The sequence below is a fragment of the Falco punctatus genome (genome assembly GCF_963210335.1).
Source record: "Falco punctatus genome assembly, chromosome: 2".
Lineage (NCBI taxonomy): Eukaryota > Metazoa > Chordata > Aves > Falconiformes > Falconidae > Falco > Falco punctatus.
In genome coordinates this window covers 22,763,755-22,773,501 of record NC_137581.1, presented here as the reverse complement: position 1 = coordinate 22,773,501, position 9,747 = coordinate 22,763,755, and the positions used below count along the sequence as shown (strand labels likewise).

The 9,747-nt window shown below is 48.5% G+C and overlaps 1 long non-coding RNA gene across 1 annotated transcript in view; it reads right to left on the bottom strand.

Moving 5' to 3' along the window:
- Positions 1 to 9,747, bottom strand: part of LOC308059321 — a 54,504-nt gene that overhangs the window by 21,736 nt on the left and 23,021 nt on the right. The gene's annotated exons all lie outside the window — the stretch shown is intronic.

Here is a 9,747-nt window from a genome sequence, read left to right as displayed (position 1 = left end):
TGCAGCCTCCACACAGGAGCCTTCCCACAGGTAAACAGACACAGCTCATGTGAGGGGGTGAGATGCAACCTGTCAGCAGCTCTACAACCTTCAGCAAACAAACGAGCGAGCCTGGGATTGCATGGCAGGCTATTGGAAGATGCACACTTCTTGCTTGTATGGAAAATACTATTAATTCAGACAAAGAAAGAGATTTATTTATGAGATGCTGGGCTTATTTAGCACACTTAGTAACCAGGCACCTCTTTTGCACCAGTCAAGGTTTACTGCCGTTTCAGGCAGCTCCCAGTGCCCATTGCTACAGATGTTCTGACTGCATGGGGGAAAAGATGGAGAAAAAGAGCAAAATGGTTTGTCTGTCTTCAGAAAAGGCCACACATTCAGCAGCTGTTGACAACCTTTAGTCATACATTTCATGTGCTAACATAACATTCATAGTAACGCTTCATGCTGTGGATTTGGTATAAGCACTAGTTCTACACATGCTGCTTCTTCAGAAAACTCATATCCACCAACTAATAAAGTGTAATTAGAAATTGGGGCCTTTAATGATGTTATTTTAAATAGATTATTCTCTATGGATGTTAACAATGTCAGTCTGTTCTCTATATCGTTTTCTTGAATGCTCTAGCAAGTACTTCTGCCCTCCTGATGAAGCCACTGCTCAAGGAGTTGAGAAATGAGGAGTGAACCTGAGCACACAGGCAATTAGTTGAAAGCACATCTTATCCCTTCAAAAGCTGGTCCTATGAAAGGGCACTCGGCCTGCCACACTCAGGCCTTATAGGAAACACCCTAAGAGATCATTTGGGAAAACCAATATGTACCAAACCCACTCAGGTAAACAGACATCCAGGTTCCTGAGAAGCCAGCAGCCATCACCTGCAGAGCTGTCTATTGCCAACAGCTCCGGGCAGCTGCTGTTGCTCTCAGTGCCCCTCATTCCTTCTCAGCATCCCACAGCCATCATGCACCACTGTACCCAGCGCCTCTGTCCATCTCACCCCCCCAGCACTATTTTTTCCAGCACTACCTGCCTCTGAATTCAACCCCTTTACCCATCCTCCTGCCCAGTCCCCAGGGCTGTGCTCTAATCCCTGCTTGAAGCCCTGCTTAGCGCTGGGAGAGCTCTCTCCTGCAGCACAGCAGCAGCTGGGAATGAGTCATGGGTGGCCGGGAAGAAGCTGCTGGCTCAGCGCCCAAGCCCAGCTGTGCAGGATGGAGGCTGGAGCTGTGAGTGGATGTGGGGGGATGAAACTGTGTAGAAGGATGAGTCTGAACATAGCAAACTCGGAGAAGAAGATGGGGGCTACTGAGACCTCTCTGCCAAAGCTGTGTGGGGTTCAAAAGCAGTATAAGTACTCTGGACATGTCACTCACATCGGCCAGCAGCCTCAGGGATGCACACGTTTCTCCAGAAGCAGTTCCTCTGAAGCCACTAATGCTTAAAACCGCGGTAGTTCCCCTTATTTCATGCTTGCAAATGGAGCGGAGCAGTTTTGGCTCAATCTATTCCAAGTCCACCCGAATCTAATGCTTACCCTGGAAAAGTCAGCACAGAGTTGAAGCTGATAAATTTAGACACAAATAAAACCTTCACTGCAAGAAATGTCTATACAGTGGAGAAAGCCCCAGCCTTGCCTAGAAGGACTGTCCTGAGCTGGGGAGCATCACTCCTTAAATGAATAGGAGAAAGATAAGTAGACTGCACTGATGCAGATCGAGCAATGCCACTCTGCCCTGTCTCCTTGGGGAAGTCACTAGCCATGCTGCGCTTCATCTTGAAGAAGCATCCAGACATAGGCTTGCACTAGGTTTATTTTCTTTCTATTGTTTCTTTCTCAGTCCCATCCAGAAAATGTACCTCACCCGACTGACGAACCGCCACAAACCACATCATGTTTGATGTTAAATGCAGGCAGATCGTTCCCTTGGCCACCCTTCAGTCATTATTACACATGAAAACCAGCAAAAGATAAAGCAGTAATGAGCAAGGCAGCATCAAAAGCAGTGGAGCAGGGATGCTGTGGCAGGGACTGTGCCATGAGAGCCTCATTAGTCAGAGGGACAGTCATGCTGGGGTGACTCAGCTTGGGAAAATGCGCTTTTTTTGATGACTTAATAAAAGGTTGTTTAATTGTTTTTTTTTATTCCAATAATTGCTATTACTGACTCATTGCTACTGGATGTTAAGGACAAAGGGAGCATGATGATGGAACTACCTTATGTAGCAGACCTGTAGCTATCACTTCAAAATATGCTCCATGCGGTGCCACCTGTAGCTTAGGCTCTCATTTATGCCATCCCTGTGATTTTGGTGGCTTTACAATTTTGCCAAGTAGGCACCATTTGAGCTGAGTTTTCCCATGCGGGTGGTCTGCCTTGAGCTTGTTATTAGTAACAGGATTGTGGTGTTTCAACTGTTTGTTTCTGAGACCTAATTTAGGCAGAAAAATTTTGCAGATGACTGTTCTGTACTTCACAGGACATAACAGTAGAAGTTCTGGGTCAGAACACCACCACAAATCATCAATGCTTTTGAAATTCATCAGCTTCTGCTTTCTCAGATCTCATGTGTTCCCCAGAGACTTCTCCGAATTCAGCATCTCTGCGGATGCTGTGTGCCAGCACTGACCCTGCTCTGCCCTGGCACGTCCCTGGTGCGCTGCCCATCCTGCACACAGGCCATCTCTAGGGGACAATGACCCGTGCTTCATCCACAGGTCAATGTCAGAGCAAGACTTCCTCAGCAGTAGTTTATTTCAGCTCCTGGATGCCATGGACCAGAGACCAGAAAGCCTCTCAACCCTCTGCTTTTGATACTTGTCTTTGATACTTCGATACTTGGCACAGAGAAGCAAGGAGGGAAAGGAAGTGTCTTTGAATGCCAGACAGAAATAAGTTCATCCAAGGATAAAAAGTAGGGGGGGAGGAGGAGGAGGGCAGTAGGAGACAGACAGACTGGAGACAGCAGGGGCAAAAGGGGTCAGGCTAGCTTGGAGGGGATAAGCAGATGAGGAACAGCCTGTAACCAGTACAGCACACTCCTTTCTTGAAACCTGGAACAGGACCCAGCTGGCTGGCAAGTGTTCACATTCCTCTGCAACAAGCAACATCTCCACCATCAGCTGGTGGAAACGGTGTGGGGTTAGCCGTTGGGACACAGGCACTCTGGCACATGGACATCCCCCGTGGGTTCTGCAGCAGCTTGTTGGCTACAAAACCATACAGTCAGCTGCCACATCCCTGATCAAAGCTTGTGTGAGGTCCCTGGGGTTAAGCAGAGGAGAATTACTGCTGGTACGTGCTCTGGAGAGGGAGGGAAGGAAGGAAGGAAGGGAGGATGGAGGGGGCTGAACACACTGCTGTCCTACAAACCCTCTGCAATGACAGACAAGTCATCGTTGAGAACACTGACAGCACCTTGGAAATGTCACCACCCATGCGACCTCCTCTCCATTCCTCAGAGAGTAGGAACAATCCTTTCACATTTTATTTCTCATTTGAGTAACCTCATGCTTTAATCGGCAAACCCAAATGGCTCCAGGAGCAGAGGGCTACAGCAGGTCCCGGGCTGCCACAGCTGACAAACTCCTCATCCTTTCCATAAGTCATCAAGGGAGAAAACTTGGGTCTGATCTTCCTGCTCATCCAGGAAGACTCTGTTCCAGACTCTCACTTTTCACAGCACTCTTCAAATTCTGATTGCCAGCCTCAACTTATTCGAGTTTAAGTCCATTTGTTCTCAGGCTTTTCGAAGCCAGGGATATATCACGTACTATGTGAAGGGCAATCTCTATGCTAATAGGCAATTCCCCAAAGAAGCACCAACCTGCGAGTCAGAGTATGATTGATTTTTTTTATTGCTCATTCTCCTATTGCCTATATTTGTAACACCGAATGTTTTTAGAGATATTACTGTATGTTAGCTAAAGTTATTGCACCAGACTGAGCTCAAACAACAGCAGTGCGCTGCCAATATTGGAAGTCCAAACTGACTGAGAGTTATGAGTCTACTAATTTTGTTCTTGTTTTGCTTAAACTTAAGCCCAAATCATCTCAAAGAGGACAAGAAATACTTGCGAGAGCTGCAAAATTAAAACTTATGCTGTATATCCATAGAGCTTTCTGGAAGATGGATTAGACAGTGAATTTGTTTTATTTGCTATATAAAATGTAACTAAATAAAGCTATAAGAATGTATAAATAAAGCTATAAGAATAATTCAGCACTGGCAGAAAGACAGATTATAACATCTACAGGTCTTCTTTCAATAAGACTTCAAAATTTTCAGGAAAACACTCCCAATTCCTGAGAATGAAAAATGGGGCTCTCAAGTACTCCCAGTTGCAGTTGTGCTGGTCTGATTTTGTGCCAGTGCAGCCCAGATGGGAACACGGGAACATATGTCCGGGGTAACAGGAGAGTATCTCAACCCTTACACACATACCATCACCCTGGCACTTTGTTTTGCCAAAGAAACATCATGGAGTATAATGTAGTTTTTGGGGAACAGCTCTACCAACAGTGGGCAGTGGGCACTTGCCTCCTCCCCATGCCCTAGGAAGTCCCACTTCAAAAATTCCAGCTCTTGCCCTCCCTGCAGCTTTCCTGTACCCACCTACCCTTGGCAGCAGCTTTGCTTTTGAGAAACATTTTCTGCCCTCCCCTTTTGGTCACATTTTCCTTCTTCCTCTTTTCTGTCTTACTCACCCTTCTCCCTTTCCACAAAAGCTGGCACTTGCTTTCCCTCCCCTTCACTGTCAAATCAGCTAGCGTGCACGTATGTGTGTGCCCGTGCCCATGTTCCCTTGGTCCAGTACACAGTTATTTGCACACCCTCCCACTCAAGCACCCTTGCTGTCCCTGACCCTATTGCTCAGTCTTACAGGCTTGTCTCTTCTCACCCATCCTCTTCCCTCCAGCATCATCTAAATAAATCATCTCCATCAACTCTTCAATTTCTATTCCTTCACCCTGCTTCAGGACACTTCCATGCCAGTGCCTTGCACCATGCTGGCTGGGAGTCCAAGAGGATGCACAGACTTCTGCAGACATCCCATGCCCGACACTGACCTCCTTGGGCCAACGGGACCATCCAGCTCACGTGGACTTCAGGTCCATCATGGCATTGGTCTCCACAGGACAGTTCTGCTTGCAGCGGGCCCATCCCCGGTGTGCCCTGCATATTCCTCATGCATCAGGCTATGGCACAGACCAGCTCCCAACACAGACACCAAATTGCTTGTAAGCATCACGTTGAGGACACCCAGGTGTCCCACAGCACCTCAGCTGCTCTGTGTGCCCTTCAGGTGACCACAGTCACCTCCCACCCCACCACTCAGCTGGAGAAACAGCCGCCCCACCCCCCCTCCGAAAAGCCCTGTACCCCGCTCCTTAACAGCTGAGGCTCTGCTTTAACTGCAGATAAAGGTGATGCAAGAGATGTGTAACCATCCTTGGCTGGGGGGGGTGTCCCCCCCCCCCGGGGAGCGAGCTGCGGTGCCACAGCGCCACCTGGTGGAACAGGGCGGCTCCGCATGCCGCCCCCCCGCAACCGCCTCGCTGCGGGAGCGGGCAGCACCCCGGCCCCGGTGTGTCCTCCGGCTCCAGTGTGTGTCCTCTGGCCCCGGTGTGTGTCCCCCGGCCCCAAAGGGCTGTCGTAGCTTGACCCCGGGGGGCAGCTGAGCCTCGTATAGTTGCTTGCTCAATCCGCCCCCCAAGGGGGATGTGGGGGGGGCATGGAAGGATAAAAAGTGAGAAAACTCATGGGTTGAGATAAAGACAGTTTAATAATTAACCAATTTTAAAACCCCAAGCAAACAAACGAACGAACAAACAAAAACCTAACAAAGAAAGAGGAAAACCAAACCGAAGAAAAACCAGTGATGCAAAAGAAAACCATGACTCGTCACCGGCCGATGCTCAGCCAGTCATCCAGCATTGGCAGCCCCCCATCAACCTCCACCCACCCCACACGCCCATTTTTATTGCTGAGAACAATGTCATATGGTATGAAATACCCCTTTGGCCAGTTGGGGTCAGCTGTCCCAGCTGTGTCCCCTCCCAGTGTCTTGTACCCCCCAGCCCACTTGCTGTTGGGGCAGAGTGAAGAGCAGAAAAAGCCTTGATGCTGTGTGAGGTCTCCTCAGTAAAAATTAGAACATCCCCATGTTATCAACACTGTTTTCAGCACAAATCCAAGACATGACACCGTACAAGTTACTATGAAGGAATTTAGCTCTATCCCAGCCAAACCCTGTCCATTCTCCTGCAGATAAATAGAGGACTTGAGATCCAGTAACATGCAGCCCCAAGAACACTTCCAATGTCATCACTAACACCCCGTGCTGTGACAGTGGGCGGCGTGACATACAGGCTTGTGCCATACGGATTGATCTTAAACCACAGCAGTTCGGCAGCTCTGCCCGTCAACCAGGAGAGAAATGTGACTCAGCCTGGGGTCCACACTGGTGCCATTGCTTGTCAGGGGGAGGTCTGGAGCTGTGAAATCCAGTCCCCATTGCTGTTCCAGCTGTTACCAACACCTTCCATCCCTCAAGCCTGAAAAGGGTTGGAAACCTTGAAAAAGCTTGAAAAGCAATGTCTTTGCTTACGGAACATGCACAGTGTTTCCTTCAGTACAGGTGACTCAGAGAAAGTTAAATTAGCAAGAACCCAGCCAAAAGGCCTCCTTGGTGCAGATGAAGTTCCTCCAACAGAAAATTTGGCCAAAGCCGTGTCCTGCACAATCCCAAGGCATGCTTCTTGGAGAGCAGTGAGAGTCCCACCTCCTCTGCTTCCAGTCTTGCCATCTGTACGCAGCACATTTGCACACAGAGGCAAATTAAACTCACTGCTGCCAGAGCTATTGCAGATCTCCTGCTCCCTTGCTTACATGGGGATGCTCCCCTCCTCCCGTTACCATCAGAAACAGCCATGGATTTTCCTTGGGGTTTTATAAAACTCTCGCTCTCTGTCCCATGGGATGTCAGGCCAGTCGGATGGAGGGACAAGCTCGGGACACGGGGAGGGACTCACAGATCGTGGGTTATAACCTTGTCCTGCCACACCTGTACATCACCCCCGTTTTTTCTCCCTGCAACGTGTTAAGAACAAGGGAGCCCTTTTTTTCTGCAGCCTAATGAGGTTCCCAGGAAAAAAACCCGACAACACCCTAGGCTTTGGAGGCATGGTCTGAAGCTCTACAGGTGAGACCTAAAAATTTTCTGGAGAACTGGGCTTGCAGGCTCTCCTTTAATTAAGCTGCAGGTGTGCAGCCTGCGTGCAGGCAGTGCGTGCCACCTCCCCAGGGCCAGCAGACCCTGCCACTCTGCCACCCCTGCCTGCCACACATATAAATGTGCCACTGGAAAAGTTATGAGCTTTTTATTGTCACTTGTGGAGCGAGATATTGAACCATCGAAGTGCTTATTCATTTCGGGTTATCTGATTGTCGTAATGTTTCTGAACTGCCAGTTGAAGGCAAGAGATAAACCCCAGCCAGCCTCAGACTGAAAGGCGCCGTTGACGTAGCTAGGCTTTTTTTCATCAGGAGATGGTATATTATTTATTGACCCACACAGGGTCACCTGGAAATACTTCATGCAGGGAATCGAAAGGGAAGAGTAAATAATGAAATCAAAGGCCTGCAGGACCTCCTTTTGCCTGTGGGACAGTTTTTCTCTGTTTGTGTGGCTGCGGGGGACCCTGCCTCATGGCTGGTGGCTCTGGTTCTCAGAAGGAAGAGAAACTCCTGTGTCCTCTGTCATTCCAAGAGGAATAAATGCGGCATGGAGCAAAGCAGGCAGCTGTGTTAGTTATTTCTCAAAGAATTCCTTTTCCCTGTTTCCAAAACCTCTGTCTTTAACACCAGCTTGGAGATGGTAAGCAGGGATTTAGGGGATAAACAGCTGAAGCTACTTGAAGGAGTGAACGGCAGGGATCTCACTGGGGATGGTGGGGGGACCTAGCATCGCTGCTGAAGGACATCAGGCAAGAGGGGGGCTCGCTGTTCTCTAGATTTCCCAGGCTTGCTCTCTAAAACCTAATCCGAATGCACCCCTGAGAAACAACATTTGCATTGTGAAATGAAAAAAAAGTCTTTTCTGAGGCTCAGGGGAGTTGTGTGTGTGCAGAGAGTTCAGAGATAACAATTTTCTGAACAAATGTTTGTTGTTAGCCTTTCAGCACATAATTTCAATGAAAGACAGGAGTGACATCCATCTGCTAAAGGGAATATTTACCTCTTCCATTCTGCATCTTGCTTTACTGTTGCTATGGTCACATGTTGTTATAATTGTCTTCTATTAAAGAGAATCTCTTTAAAGACTTTTCTACCCAATGCATCCTGCCAGCTTTTTGGTTCATGAATGTCTATTTACCTATTTAGCCTGTCTGATGATGGCATTTTTAAGGCTCCAGGGTATTTGGTTTCCAAGCACTGATAGAATTAACAGAGAAGTTCCCAGCATGATCGTGTTTTCCTGAAGTCAAAGGCAAGTTGAAAGTAGTGGAGCTGGATTTGTGTGTGTGTGTGTGTTAATAAATAAAACGCCCCTTTCTGAAAAAGAAAATGTGTGAAGATTTTTGCCTTTTATCAATCAGACATCAAATATAATAGGCTGAAGGAGATTAATTAGTGTAACTTGTCTACTTGGATGCCTTCTGACAGAATTGTGTCTAGCGTGTTTTTCAAAGGCCTCCAACTGGCCTATTATGGCTTCCATATGGATACTCCAGTTTCCCTGGAGTCATCAGAATCCTGGGAAAAAAATGTCTTAATTTCAAAAGCAAATTGCTTTGCAGCAAAACCTCGCTGTGCGCCAGGCTGGATGTGGGCAGTGGGGCCAGCGTCTTCTCCACAGGAGCTGCTGGAGTATGCGACACCTCTGTCCCTCTCCCATGTGCCTGGCTGTCCTCCCAAAACCAGGATCTTGGGGAATGAAGGGGCTGTGCACTCAGATCCCGTCACAAACTGCAGCTGGGACACGGCAGCTAGATCTAGAGCCTGCAACTGTCCTACTGTTGGTAGAGATAGGGAATGTGATCTCTGTACCTTAGGAAATGACCTGATGCTTGCCTGAAGACTTGCCATATCACTCTCTGTTGTCTTCCTCAAGCACGTCAAACTTTGTATATTATTTTGCATAGAATCTTGTCTTTCTGCTTTCAGGCCATTTCTGCAGTCAGTCCAGATCATACGACATCCTAATCCCATCTTCCCAAGCACCCCTGCTGGTTTGCTGGCACAGGCCAGTTTTCTGAGTGCCCTTTACTCCATCATCCCCATAACCATGGATTCAGGGAATCATAGCATGGTTTGGGTTGGAAGAAGTCTTTAAAGGTCATCCAGTCAACTGCCTGTGCCATGGGCAGGGTTGTATGGGGTCTGGCATAGCAGCCCTCACAGCGCTGTGCTTGCACTGGTAGCCAGAAAGGTGTTGCTAACACACCAGTGTTCCAGCTGCTGCTGAGCAGCCCTGCACAGCACCAAGGCCGCCCCTCCAGCCTCCCCCACCAGCAGCAGGCTGGGCGTGGGAAGGTCTTGGGAGGGGACACAGCCAGGACAGCTGACCCGAAGTGACCAAAGGGATATTCCATGCCATACGATGTCTGCTCAGGTATAAAAGCTTAGAGAGAGGAGGAGGAAGGGGGGGCATTCGTTATTTACATTTGTCTTCTGGAGCAACTGCTATGCCTACTGAAACCCTGCTTCCTGGGAAGTGGCTGAACATCGCCTGCTGA